This window comes from Hordeum vulgare, chromosome 7H, assembly GCF_904849725.1.
Source record: "Hordeum vulgare subsp. vulgare chromosome 7H, MorexV3_pseudomolecules_assembly, whole genome shotgun sequence".
Classification (NCBI taxonomy): domain Eukaryota; kingdom Viridiplantae; phylum Streptophyta; class Magnoliopsida; order Poales; family Poaceae; genus Hordeum; species Hordeum vulgare.
Genome location: NC_058524.1, coordinates 342,594,728 through 342,609,998, shown reverse-complemented (window position 1 = coordinate 342,609,998; position 15,271 = coordinate 342,594,728).

The following is a 15,271-nucleotide window of genomic DNA, read 5'->3' as shown; positions in this document are numbered from 1 at the left end:
GTGTGGACAGAAACGCCAAAGATCTTAAGCTCTTGAGTAAACATGCATGTATGGTTACTACTCAAGTAGAACAAGTACTTAAGGCTCAAAATGACTTGCTCAATGAGTTGAATGACAATTCTGTGAGAGTCGTCACTAGAGGCGGTAGAATGACCCAGGAACCTTTGTATCCTGAGGGTCATCCTAAGAGAATTGAACAAGATTCTCAAGGAGTTAGCACCGATGCACCTAGTCATCCTAGAAAGAAAAAGAAAGATGATAGGAACTTGCACGCTAGCAACCCTATTGCTGTTACACCTGAGAATCCAAACGATATCTCCGTTTCTGATGCCAAAACACAATCTGGTGATGAACATGAGCCTAATGATAATATCGCTAGTGGTGTTCACGATGATGCTCAAGCTAGCAATGATAAGGATGTGGAGATTGAACCAGTTGATCTTGATAACCCACAACCTAAGAAGAAGAGATATGCTAAGAACGACTTCATTGCTAGGAAGCATGGTAAAGAAAGGGAACCATGGGTTCAGAAACCCATGCCCTTTCCTCCCAAACTATCCAAGAAAAAGGATGACGATGATCTTAGCGATTTGTTGAAATTATTAGACCTATCTTTCTACAAATGCGTTTGACAAATATGCTCAAAATTTCTCCCTATGCTAAGTACATGAAAGATATTGTGACTAATAAGAGGAGGATACCTGGCGTTGAGATTTCCACCATGCTTGCTAACTATACCTTCAAGGGTGGAACTCCTAAGAAACTAGGTGATCCCGGAGTGCCCACTATACCTTGCTCCATTAAAGGAAACTATGTTAGAACTACTTTATGCGACCTTGGAGCCGGTGTTAGTGTTATGCGTCTCTCTCTTTATCGTAGACTTGAACTGGATAAGTTGACACCCACTGAAATCTCTCTGCAAATGGCTAATAAATCAACTGCTTTCGCTATCGGCATTTGCGAGGATGTTCCTGTTTTGGTTCCTAATGTTACTATCTTAACGGGCTTTTTTATTCTGGATATTCCCGGGGATGATGCCATGGCGTTCATCCTTGGAAGACCCTTTTTAAACACTTCAGGGGCTGTTATAGATTGCAACAAAGGCAATGTCACTTTCCATGTCAATGGTAATGAGCATACGGTACACTTTCCGAAGAAACAATATCGAGTACATTGCATCAATGCTATTGAAAAATCTTCATTGATTCTTATTGGGAGCTTTGAATGCCCTATACCTACTGTTAAGATGAAGTATGACTTGCTTGTTGGGGATACGCACATCCCCATCGAGATAACGGAGTGACTATTCGAAAATTCTCCATTCTTTTTTATGCGATTCGAAAAAGTTTGTCAAGGAGACTTGATAAACCTCATTGACGGATTTCTTTCGATGACCATGGGATGGATGAATTGAGGAGTCACAAACCTCTGCTCCAAGCTTTCACCTTCGGTTGCTTAGAAGAAAAATGATAGATTTAGCTTCAGATTTCCCTGTTTTCTACTTTTAGCGTCTCGTAGAAAAGTGTCCCGAAAATAAAAGTTCTTCGAATGTCGTGAAAATCAAGTATGATTTTTCTGGAATTTTTGAAAAATTCTGAGACGGAGAGCTCGTCAGGGGGATGCACCACTGGGCCACGAGTCCTGGAGGCGCGGGCACCCCCCTGGCCGCGCCTACGAGGCTTGTGGGGCCCACGTGTCCCCCCTCCACTTATTCCAGCTCCCATCTCCTTATCCTACCTCCAGAAAAATTCATTCTATAGCTCAAACCCGTGTTCTTGCTCTTCTTGCTGCGATTTTCGATCTCCTTGTGCAAAGCCCCATTCACCAAACTGTTTTGGGGAAATTACTCCTTGGTATGTGACTCCTCCATTAGTCGAATTAGTTTTTGGTCTAGTGCCTTATTCCTGGCATATTTTTGCTGCCTTGGTGACCCTATTCTTGAGCTTTGCATGCTAATTTTAGCTGCTCCCAGGTAGTTTTGATTCGTGATATGGCCTCTAGGCACTTGTGGGAGTAGTTGCAACGAGTTCCGTTGGGCCTTGTTTACTTTTCCTTAGTCACTAAACATTTGAGAAATTTTCAGAGATAGAAAAAGGAAAAGATGAGGAGGTTCCTCAGAGGCTCTTCAAGCCGTGACCCCAGGGATGATGAAAATGAGAAGAAGAAACCCAAGTATCCATTCCCCCGAGTTGCAGAAGTTCGAGCGTGCGAGTGGCCAAGCGATGTGTTCCTACGCGCCGCCGGACTTTATGAGGACTTTTACCACTTGGTGGAGAACGCAGGCCTGACCGCCTTCGTTGAAGATAAGTGTCTGCAATACCTCCTCCTCACTAATATTTTCGTGCAAAGCTTTAATTTCTATCCAACGAAGAGTCCTCCTATGGTTGAGTTCAAGTTATATGATATCCCCCAGCGCATGTCACTTCAGGATTTTTGCAATGTTTGCAAATTACCTTATGTTGGGGATATTTATGAACCTCATCCACGGGACTTGGAGGCTTTCATCGATACTATTGATGTAGGAGAGGAGAGAGGAGTGTCTTGTGCTAGAGCTGCTAGCATACATTTTTCCGTGCTTCGGTACTTCTCATTATTCGTGGGAAAATGTTTGATTGGCCGTGGGAAAGCTGGAGCCCTTAGCTCCCCAGATCTCACAGTTTTGTGCGAAGCCCTTTATAATGATAAAACTTATAGCTTAGGTGCTATAGTAGCTCAATGGTTGAACACGAACCGTTCTAAAGGCGTTGTTTATGGAGGTATCTATGCTACCCGTCTTGCTAGAGATTTTGAGATACCTATTAGACTGCACGAGGGAGAAGAGATTCTTCTTCCTGAGAGATATCTAGATTATGATAGCATGGTTCGCCATGACCTTCTTGATAAAGATATAAATAAGAGGATGATTTATAACCTCGTATTTAGTCAGGGTACTCGTGAGACTATTACTTTGCCTGCTCCTTCTTTGTTCAATATTCATCTAGGTAGGTACATTATTATTCCCTCGGACATCTACGCATATTGGGGCATAGCACCACCACAAGCGCCTGTGCCCGAGCTACCAGTCGAGTACCAGACGCCAGTTTATCAGTTGGAGCCAGGGGAGCTCACCCAGCAGTGGCACCCTCAGTCCACTCCGGAGTACCCCGGAGATGGTTATTTCCCTCCTTGTGAGTAGACCAACTTAGGCCAAAAGCCTAAGCTTGCGAGAGTACTTGTTTCTCACCGACTTTATATTCATGCTTACACTTTCGCTTTGATAGTCGGTGTTCACACTTTGCCACTGTATCATCCATGCTAGTTTATTCTTTTTCTCGCTTTCTTCTCGTGTGTTTGTCTAGTTTGAGAAAACCCAAAAAATATTTCCTTTTCTTCTTTTGCTTGTTGGGAGCTTTCCCGTGTAAATATTTTTCTTTTTTCTTTGAGTCAAGGTAGAAAACCATGGTTACAATGTTTAGTGGCTCTCGCATGCATATCTGTTTATCAGTCAAAGATCCATATTACTTTGTCTTCTCCTTTGTGTTTGCCTGCAGATTCCAGCTTAGTCCAATGCACGAGCACTCTTATTATTGTTCACATCATTCGGTCGTGCAAGTGAAAGGCAATAATGACGATATATGATGAAGTGACTGAGCCTGGAAAAGCTGGTATGAACTCGATCTATTTTGTTTTTGTAAATATGACTAGCTCATCGTTCCTGATTCAGTTTTGTTGTGAGAGGAACATGTTTGCAATGACAACTTAGAGATCATAGTTTCTGATGCCATGCTTAATTAGCTAGGAGCTTATAATGGTTTGTCTTGGATGCCAACATGAATTGTGAGATGATTATGATGTAGTATGATAGGATGGTATCCTCTTTTGAATGATTCAAGTGGCTTGACATGGCGCATGTTTACGCATGTAGTTGAAACAAAATCAACATAGCCTCTATGATATTCATGTTCATGGTGATTGATGTCCTACTCATGCTTCCACTCAATGTTGGTTAATGTCAATGCATTTTGATGACTGTTGTCGCTCTCTAGTTGGTCGCTCCCCAGCCTTTTGCTAGCCTTCACTTGTAATAAGCGGAAATACTGCTTGTGCATCCATTTCCATAAACCCAAAGTTATTCCATATGAGTCCACCATATCTACCTATATGCGGTATCTTCTTGCCGTTCCAAGTAAATTTGCATTTCCCACTCTCTAAACCTTCAAGAAATAATCTGTTTTGCATGCCCGAACTGCTCATGTGGTGACAAGGGGCGATCAGTATCTTCCTTGCTAGGCGTGTTATCCTCGATACGTGTTTATTCACTATCATTCACGAGAAAGGGGTCGGTAATTGGAATTTCCAGTTCCACGCTCGAATCGAAAAGATAATTGCAAACAAAACTCCCCCTGGATTGTTGTTTGTATGGACGACACCCAAGTATTCGGCTAGTCGTGGAGTGTGATTGATCGGTGGTGGGGGAGCCAAAACTTTACTTTTCTATTTGGGAACCGGCTATTATATGTGTAGCATGGAAGATGGTCCAAACTCTTAGTCATTGCATTGACAATGAAAGAATGCCACCCAAAATAATTATCTTTGTCTTCAAAGCTTGAGCTCTGGCACCTCTGCAAATCAATGCTTCCCTCTGCGATGGGCCTATCTATTTATGTTTCTGTTGAGTCATCCTCTTCTTACAAAAGGCACCAATTAGAGAGCACCTTTGCCATTTCTATGCTTTGCTTTTAATTGTTATTGAGTATGACTGTGACTGGATCTTCTTTGCCATGAATTACAATGTTTAGTCAGCCCTTGGTCTTTGAAGGTGCTCTGCATTTATGTTTTGCACTCTCAGAAAGAGCTAGCGAGATACCATCTATTCACACTGCTTCATGATTGTTTGGATTGAAGTGTTGATGTTTGAAACTTATTATTATTGCTCGCTAGTTGATTATGCCATTAATATGAGTTTACCATGAGACCTAGATGTCATTTGATTATGTCGTTAGCTTATGATCTTGCTGAAATTCTGGATATGAGTTAGACATAGTTGCAACAACAAGATCAAACAAAGTTCGTAAAAGTTTTTCTTTTGTCTCTTTCAGTTTGCCAACTGAATTGCTTCAGGACAAGCAAGACTTTAATCTTGGGGGAGTTGATACGTCTTCGTCGTATCTACTTTTCCAAACTCTTTTGCCCTTGTTTTGGACTCTAATTCGCATGATTTGAATGGAACTAACCCGGACTAACGTTGTTTTCAGCAGAATTGCCATGGTGTTGTTTTTGCATAGAAATAAAAGTTCTAGGAATGACCTGGAAATTTACGAGGATTTTTTGTGGAATATATAAAAAATACTGGCGCAAGAATCAACCGGAGAATTGGAAGCGTGGAGCCCACAAGCCCACCAGGCGCGCACCCCCCCCCCACCCCCGACCGCGCCTAGCAGGCTTGTGGGGCCCACGGGGCTCCACCGCCTCCAATTCCAGCTCTATTTAGTCCCTTCCGCCCAGAAAAAATCAAGGAGAAGAGTTCATCGCGTTTTACGACACGGAGGCGCCGCCACCTCCTGTTCTTCCTCTGGAGGGCAGATGTGGAGTCCGTTCTGGGATCCGGAGAGGGGAGATCGTCGCAATCTTCATCACCAACCTTCCTTCATCGCCAATTCCATGATGCTCTTCATCGTTCGTGAGTAATCTCATCGTAGGCTCGCTGGATGGTGATGGGTTGGATGAGATCTATCATGTAATCGATTTAGTTTTGACGGGGATTGATCCCTAGTATCCACTATGTTCTGAGATTGATGTTGCTACTACTTTGCCATGCTTAATGCTTGTCACTAGGTCCCGAGTGCCATGATTTTAGATCTGAACCTATTATGTTCTCGTCAGTATATGTGTGTTCTAGATCCTATCTTGCAAGTTGTAGTCACCTAATATGTGTTATGACTCGACAACCCCGGAGTGACAATAGCCGGAACCACTCCCGGAAATGACCATAGTATGAGGAGTTCATGTATTCACTATGTGCTAATGCGTTGTTCCGGTTCTCTATTAAAAGGAGAACCTTAATATCCTGTAGTTTCCATTAGGACCCCGCTGCCACGGGAGGGATGGACAATATATGTCATACAAGTTATTTTCCCTAAGCACGTATGACTACATCTGGAATACATGCCTACATTACATTGATGAACTGGAGCTAGTTACATATCTCTCCGTGTTATAACTGTTGCATGATGAATATCATCCGGCATAATTATCCCTCACTGATCCCAGGCCTACGAGTCTTTTCCTACTGGTCCTTGCTACGTTACTTTGCTGCTACTATTACTCTGTCGCTACAGATGTCACTGCTGCTACTGTTACTCTGTCACTATTGATGTCGCTTCTGCTACTATTACTGTTGCTACTGATGCTATCACACCACCTTGCTACTGATACTTTGCTGCCGATACTAAGTCTTTCAAGTGTGGTTGAATTGACAACTGAACTGCTAATACTCGAGAATATTCTTTGGCTTCCCCTTGTGTCGAATCAACAAATTTGGGTTGAATACTCTACCCTCAAAAACTGTTGCGATCCCCTATACTTGTGGGTTATCAATGCTTGTTTCCAGTTTGCTTCGTCTCGATAAAGTTCCGTAGGTGTGTCGGAATGTGAGGACCCGTTCGACCACGTCGATTCGTCTGCTTCACGGAGTCGTTCTTCTTGCAAGCAGGATCTCAGGCAAGATGATCATTTCCCCAGATATCATTACTATCATTGCCATGCTAGTTGTCTCGATTCTTTCGCTATGTCTCGCTGCCTACCACTTAAATGTCGGCCTCTCAATATTGCCCTGAAAACCTTCAACCTATTCACAACCTAGCAAACCACTGATTGGCTATGTTACCGCTTGCTTAACCATGGGTTAGGTTTGCATGTTGCAGGAGCACTTGCTTCCATGTGTTAACATGGTTTCCATGTTATATCACCATATTAATTGCGATTTAAATTAATGCACCCATATACTTGGTAAAAGGTGGAAAGCTCGACTTTCTAGCCAGGTGTTTTGTTCCACCTTTGTTGCCTTAGTTTCGGCTACCGTTGTTATGTTCCATAAATGAGCGCTCCTAACATGCTTGGGGTTGTTATGGGGACCCCCTAGATTCTCGTTTTGGGATAAAACTCGTCTGGCAAGGCCCAACATTGGTACTACATTTGCCCAACATAATAATACTAATAAGTAATTTTGCCTCATAGGGAGTTAGCGCTACCCGAGGAGTAATTCAACATAATACATGGGGGACTAGTGTTGATGGTTGATACGTCTCCATCGTATCTACTTTTCCAAACTCATTTGCCCTTGTTTTGGACTCTAATTTGCATTATTTGAATGGAACTAACCTGGACTAACGCTGTTTTTAGTAGAATTATCTTGGTGTTATTTTTGTGCAGAAATCAAAGTTCTCGAATCGTCCTGAAAATTTACGGAGATCATTTTTGGAAAATATGAAAAATATATGCGCCAAGTTCCACCTGAGGGGGTGGGACAGTGGGCCACAAGCCCTGGCTCAGCCACCCCCCGGGTGGCGGTGGGCAGGCTTGTGGGGCCCACACAGCTCTGTCGCCCCCAATCTCAGGTCTATAAGTTCCCTTTCGTCCCAGAAAAAATAAAGACAGAAGTTTTCATCGCGTTTGCGATACGGAGGCGCCGCCACCACCTGTTGTTCATCTGGAGGGCAGATCTGGAGTCTGTCTTGGGCTCCGGAGAGGGGAAATCGTGGCCATCGTCATCATCAACCTTCTTCCCTCTCCAATTCCATGAAGCTCTTCGTCGTTCGTGAGTAATCTATTTGTACGCTCGCCGGATGGTGATGAGTAGGATGAGATCTATCATGTAATCGAGTTAGTTTTGATGGGGATTGATCCCTAGTATCCACTATGTTTCAAGATTGATGTTGCTACTACTTTGCCATGCTTAATGCTTGTCACTAGGGCCCGAGTGCCATGATTTCAGACCTGAAATTATTATGTTGTCACCAATATATATGTGTTTTAGATCCGATCTTGCAAGTTGTAGTTACCTACTACGTGTTATGATCCGGCAACCCCGGAGTGACAATAACCGGAACCACTCCCGCTGATGACCATAGTTTGAGGAGTTCATGAGTTCACCAAGTGCTAATGCGTTGGTCCGGTTCTTTATTAAAAGGAGAACCTTAATATTCCGTAGTTTCCTTTTGGACCCCGCTGCCACGGGAGGGATGGACAATAGATGTCATGCAAGTTCTTTTCCCTAAGCACGTATGACGACACACGGAATGCATGCCTACATCACATTGACGAACGGGAGCTAGTCACATATCTCTCCGTGTTATAACTGTTGCATGATGAATACCATCCAAACAAATCACCGCCCCATTGCCTATGAGTTTGTCCTACTGCTGCTGTTACTTGTTTTGCTGTGCTGCTATTACTACTATTGCTGCTACTATTACTTGTTTTGCTCTACTGCTGTTACTACTGTTGCTACTGATGTTACTTGTCTTGCTTTGCTGCTACTGTTGCTACTACTGTCGCTTGCTACTGTTGCTACTTGCTACTGCTGTCACTACTGTTGTTCCTTGCCACTGCCGTTACTCGCTACTTTTCTACTACTACTTTGCTTGCAGATACTAATCTTTCAGGTGTGGTTGAATCTGACATATTCAACTGCTAATACTTCAGAGTATTCTCTCACCTCCCGTCGTGCGAACCAACAAATTTGGGTTGAATACTCTACCCTCGAAAACCGCTACGATCCCACGCACTCGTGGGCCGTCAACAACATTCTTCTAGCTTTGATTGCCGGAGAGTGCTAGAAGCATTCTTCCTGTGCCGTTGCAAGGGGAAGCACAGCTGACATCAAGCATTTTTCTAGCGCCGTTGCCGGGGAGGTATTGCTATATTCTCTGAGTCACTTGGGATTTTTATCTGCTGATCACTATGAAGAATCTGAAGGATCTAAACACCAAAGTCTTTCCCTCAACTACGAGGGGAGGTAAGGAATTGCCATCTAGCTATGCACTTGATTCACCTTCAGTTATGAGTAAGTTTGCGACATCACCTCCTGCTAGAAATCTTGATATGTCGTCTGTGCTTGATGATGCTTATGATGCTACTGCTAGAGATGTTATGCTTGATACTATGTCTGAAGATGCTATGCTTGATACTGCTAGAGATACTATGCCTGATACTGCTTTGCCTGATATTGCTAGAGATGATATGCTTGATACTGCTAGAGATGCTATTTTGCCTGATGATGCTATGCTTGATGCTGCTAGAGATACTACTTTGCCTGATGTTCCACCAGGGGTGTTCCTTGATGCTCATATTGCTAGAGTTACTGCCAATGCTAGTGATGCTTCTGAAACTGCCGATACTATTGAGATAGAACCTCCTTTTGCTCCTGCTAGATCTAGCTCTCCTAGATATGAATTGCCTAATATACCCGAGGGTTACATTATGGAGGGAGAGATAGCTAAGGATTTTCTTGCATGTAAGGATGCCTATGACGCTGAGAAATTACTTGTCAAGTGGAAGGAAAAATCTCTGAAAGCTCAGATGAAATATGACCCAAAGTTTGCCACTTCACCTATCTTTATCACCGATAAGGATTATGAATTCTCTGTCGATCCTGAGATAATCTCTCTAGTCGAATCTGATCCTTTTCACGGTTATGAGTCTGAGACGGCCGTAGCCCATTTTGCCAAACTACACGATATAGCCACCCTTTTCACTAATGGGGAGAAGATCCGCCACTACTATATCCTTAAGCTATTCCCTTTCTCTCTAAAGGATGACGCTAAAGTTTGGTTCACCTCTCTTGCTCCTCGATGTGTGAGTAGTCCCCAGGAGATGGTCTATTACTTCTGTGAGAAATATTTCCCTGCCCATAAGAAGCATGATGCCTTGCAGGAAATATACAACTTTTCTCAACTCCAAGAAGAGAGTCTTCCACGAACTTGGGGGAGGCTCGTCCACCTACAGAATGCTTTGCCTGATCACCCTCTTAAGATGAACGAGATACTTCATATCCTCTATAACGGACTTACCGATGCCTTTAGAGACCACCTAGATAGTTGTGTTGGTTGTGTTTTTAGGGAACGAACTATAGAACAAGCTGAGACCCTACTGAATAACATCATGATCAACGATAATGCTTGGACTATTCCCGAACCACCTCCTATGCCAACTCCTAAGAAAATAGGTATTCTATTCCTCAGTCCCGAAGATATGCAAGAAGCCAAGAAATCTATGCAAGAGAAAGGAATTAGATCTAAAGATGTCAAAAATCTACCACCTATCGAAGAGATCCATTGTCTCGATAACCCGATACAAGTAGTAGAAGTGAATTCTCTGCGTAGGTTTGATGAGTGTGATATTCCTTTTGACAAACCTGCTAGCCTATGCTTTGATGAATTTGACAACTTTGTTGCCAAACAACAGAGTTTCAATGATTACGTTAGCAGACATTTGGAACAAAGTACTCGTATGCTCAGCCATTTAAGTGCTTGTGTAGACAGAAATGTCAATGATCTAAAGCTTCTGAGTAGACATGCCTCTATAATTATTATTCAGGTAGAAACAAGTACTTAAAGCTCAGAATGACTTGCTCAATGAATTAAATGACAACTCTGTCAGAGTCATTACTAGAGGAGGCAAAATGACTCAGGAACCCTTTTATCCTGAAGGTCATCCTAAGAGAATTGATCAAGATTCTCAAGGAATCAATGCTGATACACCCAGTCATCCTAAGGAGAAGAAGAAGGATGATAGAAACCTACATGCCAGTTCACCAAATACTGTCACACCTGAAGAACCTAATGATATTTCTGCGTCTGATGCAGAAACAAAATTTGGTGATGAACATGAACCTGGTGAGAATATGGACAGTGATGTTCATAATAATGCTCAACCTAGCAATGATGCGGATGTGGAGATTGAACCTACGGTTAATCCTGATAACCCACAACCTATGAAATACGATAAGAATGACTTCACTTCTAGGAAGCATGGTAAACAAAAGGAGCCATGGGTTCAGAGACCTATGCCCTTCCCTCCTAAGCCATCCAAGAAAAAGGATGATGGGGATTTTGAGAGTTTAGTTGAGATGATAAGACCCATCTTTCTGCAGATGCGGTTAACTGATATGCTCAAGATGTCTCCGTATGCCAAGTACATGAAATATATCGTGACTAATAAATGGAAGATACCAGATCTTGAGATCTCCACCATGCTTGCCAACTACACTTTCAAAGGTGGAACTCCTAAGAAACTTGGTGATCCCGGAGTGCCCACTATACCTTGTACCATTAAAGGAAACTTCATAAGAACTGCCTTATGTGACCTTGGAGCCGGTGTTAGTGTTATACTACTCTCTCTTTATGGTAGACTTGAATTGGATAAGTTGACATCCACAGAAATTTCTGTGCAGATGGCCGACAAATCAACTGCTTTCCCTATCGGCATTTGCGAGGATGTGCCTGTTGTGGTTGCTAACACCACTATCTTAACAGACTTTGTTATCTTGGATATTCCCGAGGATGATGCCATGGCTGTCATCCTCGGAAGACCATTTTTAAACACTGCGGGGGCTGTTATAGATTGCAACAAAGGCAATGTCACTTTCCATGTCAATGGTAGTGAGCACACAGTGCACTTTCCGAAGAAACGATATCAAGTACATTTCATCAATGGTATCGAAAAGACTTCATCGATTCTCATTGGGAGCTTTGAATGCCCTATTCCTCGTGTCAAGATGAAGTATGATTTGCTTGTTGGGGAGATACATATCCCCATTGAGGTGACTTAGTGGCTATTACAAAATTCTCCGTTCTCTGTTGTGATTCGAGAAGGTTTTGTCATGAGGACTTGATCAACCCCATTGACTGATTTCTTTCGATGACCATGAAACGGATGAATCAAAGAGTCACATACCTCTGTTTTAAGCTTTAATTTTCTTTTGCTTAGAAGAAAAATGATAGAATTAGTTTAGTTTTTCCTGTTTTCTATTTTAGCGTCCCGGAGAAAAATACCTCGAAAATAAAAGTTCTCCGATGGTCCTGAAAATCTAGTATGGTTTTTTCTGGCATTTTTGAAAATTACTGGGCCGGAGAGCTGGCCTGGGGGCCAGACCAGTGGGCCACAAGACCTGCCACCACCACCCCCCTGGTGGTGGAGTGTAAGCTTGTGGGGCCCACAGGGACCCCCTCCACTCATTCCAGCTCCCAGCCTCTTCTTCCACCTCTAGAAAAAATTGTTTCGCAGCTCAAACCCGTGTTCTTGCTCATTTGGCCGTGATTTTCGATCTCCTTGCTCAAAGCACCATTCTCCGAACCGTTTTGGGGAAATTACTCCTTGGTAAGTGACTCCTCCATTGGTCCAATTAGTTTTTGCTCTAGTGCATTATTCTTCGCGTATTCTTGCTACCATGGTGACCCTGTTCTTGAGCTAGAAATGTTGATTTTAGCTGGTTCCAAGTAATTTTAGCGCGTAATACGGTCTCTAGCCACTAGTAGGAGTAGTTGCTACAAGTTGGGTTAATCTTTCTTCACTTTTCGTTCGAAGTCTCCAAATATTTCAGAATTTTTCAGAGCTAGAAAAAGGAAAAGATGAAGAGGTTCTTGAGAGGCTCTTCAAGCTGTAACCACAAGGAGGGTGAGAAGAACCACCCCAAGTACATAGTTCCTTGAGTCACAGAAGTTCGAGCGTGCGAGTGGCCAAGTGATCAATTTTTGCGCGCCGCCGGACTTTATGAAGACTTTTATTACTTGGTGGAGAATGCAGGTCTTACTGCGTTCGTTGCAGATAAGTGCTCACAGTACCTCCTCCTCACCAATACTTTCGGTCAAAGCTTCAACTTTTATCCGAGGAAGAATCCTCCCATGGTTGAGTTCATGATATACGATGTCCCCCAGTGCATAACGCTATAGGATTTTTGCAATGTATGCAAATTACCTTGTGTTGGGGATATCCGTGACCCTCGTCCACGGGACTTGGAGGATTTCATTGGTTCTATTACTGTTGGAGAGGAGAGAGGAGTGTCTCGCGCTAGAATTGCTAGCATACATTTTCCTATGCTTCGGTACTTCTCACTATTTGTGTGAAAATGTTTGATATGCCGTGGGGAGGCTGGATCACTTAGTTCTCCAGACCTTGCGGTTTTGCACGAAGGCCTTTATAACGATAAGACTTACAGCCTAGGTGCTATAGTGGCCCAGCGGTTGAACATCAACCGTTCCAAGGGTGTCGTCTATGGAGGTATCTATGCTACCCGTCTTGCCAGACACTTTGAGATACCCATTAGACTGGGAGAGGAAGGAGAGATGCTTCTCCCTGAGAAATATATGGATTACGACAACATGCTAGTAGACGGATGATTTATAACCTGGTATTTAGTCAGGGTACTCAAGAGACTATTACTTTGCCTGCTCCTTCTTTGTTCGATCTTCATGCAGGTAGGTACACTATTATGCCCTCGGACATCTACGCATATTGGGGCTTGGCCCAACCACAGGTGCCCGTGCCCAAGCCGCCAGTCGAGTACCAGACACCAGTTTATCAGTGGGAGCCACAGGAGCTCACACAGCAGTGGCATCCACAGTCTGCTCCGGAGTATCCCAGAGCTAGTTATTTCCCACCTTGGGAGTCGACCAAGCTAGGCCAAAAGCCTAAGCTTGGGGGAGTACGTGTTCTCACTGACTTTACATTCATGCTTATGCTTTCGCTTTGTTAGCCGCTGTTTACACTTTGCCACTGTATTATCCATGCTAGTTTATTTTTGTTTTCTTGTTTTCTTGTTTTGTGTCCTTTTGAGAAAACCCAAAGAGATTTTTCTTTCTTCTTTTGCTTGTTGGGAGCTTTCCCGTGTAAATAGTTTTCTTTTTCTTTGGGTCAAGGTAGAAGATATTGGTTCCAATGCTTAGTGGTTCTTGCATGTTTACCTGTTTAACTTTCAAAGAGCCATATTACTTTGTCTTCTCCTTTGTGCTTGCCTGCAGATTCAGCTTAGTCCAATGCATGAGCACTCTTATTATTGTTCACATCATTCGATCGTGCAAGTGAAAGGCAATAATGATGATACATGATGAAGTGACTGAGACTGAAAAGCTGGTAAGAACTCTATCTATTTTGTTTTTGTAAATATGACTAGCTTGTCGACCTAGATTTAGCTTTGTTGTGAGAGAACCATGTTTGCAATGACAACTTAGAGATCATAGTTTCTGATGCCATGCTTATTTAGCTGAGAGCTTATAATGGGTTGTCTTGATTGCCAACATAGATTTTGAGATGATTATGATGTAGTATGATAGGATGGTATTCTCCTTTGAATGTTTCAAGTGGCTTGACTTGGCGCATGTTCATGCATGTAGTTGAAACGAAATCAACATACCTTCTACGATGTTCGTGTTCATGGTGATTTATATCCTGTTCATGCTTGCATTCAATGTTAGTGAAACTCGTTGCATCTTGATGAATGTTGTCGCTCTCTAGTTGGTCACTTCCCAGTCTTTTGCTAGCTTCACTTGTACTAAGCGGAATACTACTTGTGCATCCACTTCCATAAACCCAAAAGTTTTTCCATGAGAGTCCACCATACCTACCTATTTGCGGTATCTACCTGCCGTTCCAAGTAAATTTGCATGTGCCATTCTCTAAACCTTCAAGAAATAATAAGTTTTGCATGCCCGAACCGCTCATGTGGTGACAGGGGGCTGTTGGTATCTTCCATGCTAGGAGTTTTATCCTCGACATGTGTTTATTCAGTGTCATTCACGAGAAAGGGGCAGGTAATTGGAATTCCCCGTTCCATGCTTAAATCGAAAACATAACTATAAAACAAGACTCCCCCCGGATTGATGTTAGTATGGACGGTACCCGAGGATTCAGCTAGCCATAGAGTGTGATTGATTGGTGGTGGGGGAGTTAAAACTTTACTTTTATGTTTGGGAACCGCCTATAGCATGAGTAGCATGGAAGATATTGAGAACTCTTGGTCATTGCGTTGACAATGAAAGCATGCCACCCAAAATTAGTATCTCTGTTTTCAAAGCTTGAGCTCTAGCACCTCTGCAAATCAATGTTTCCCTCTGCGAAGGGCCTGTCTATTTATTTTCCTGTTGAGTCATCCTCTTCTTATATAAGCACCAATTAGAGAGCACCTTTTTCATTTTTATGCGTTGTTTTTGATTGATATTGAGTATGACTATGACTGGATCTTCGTTGCTATGAATTACAATGTTTAGTCAGCCCTTGATCTTTCAAAGTGCTCTGC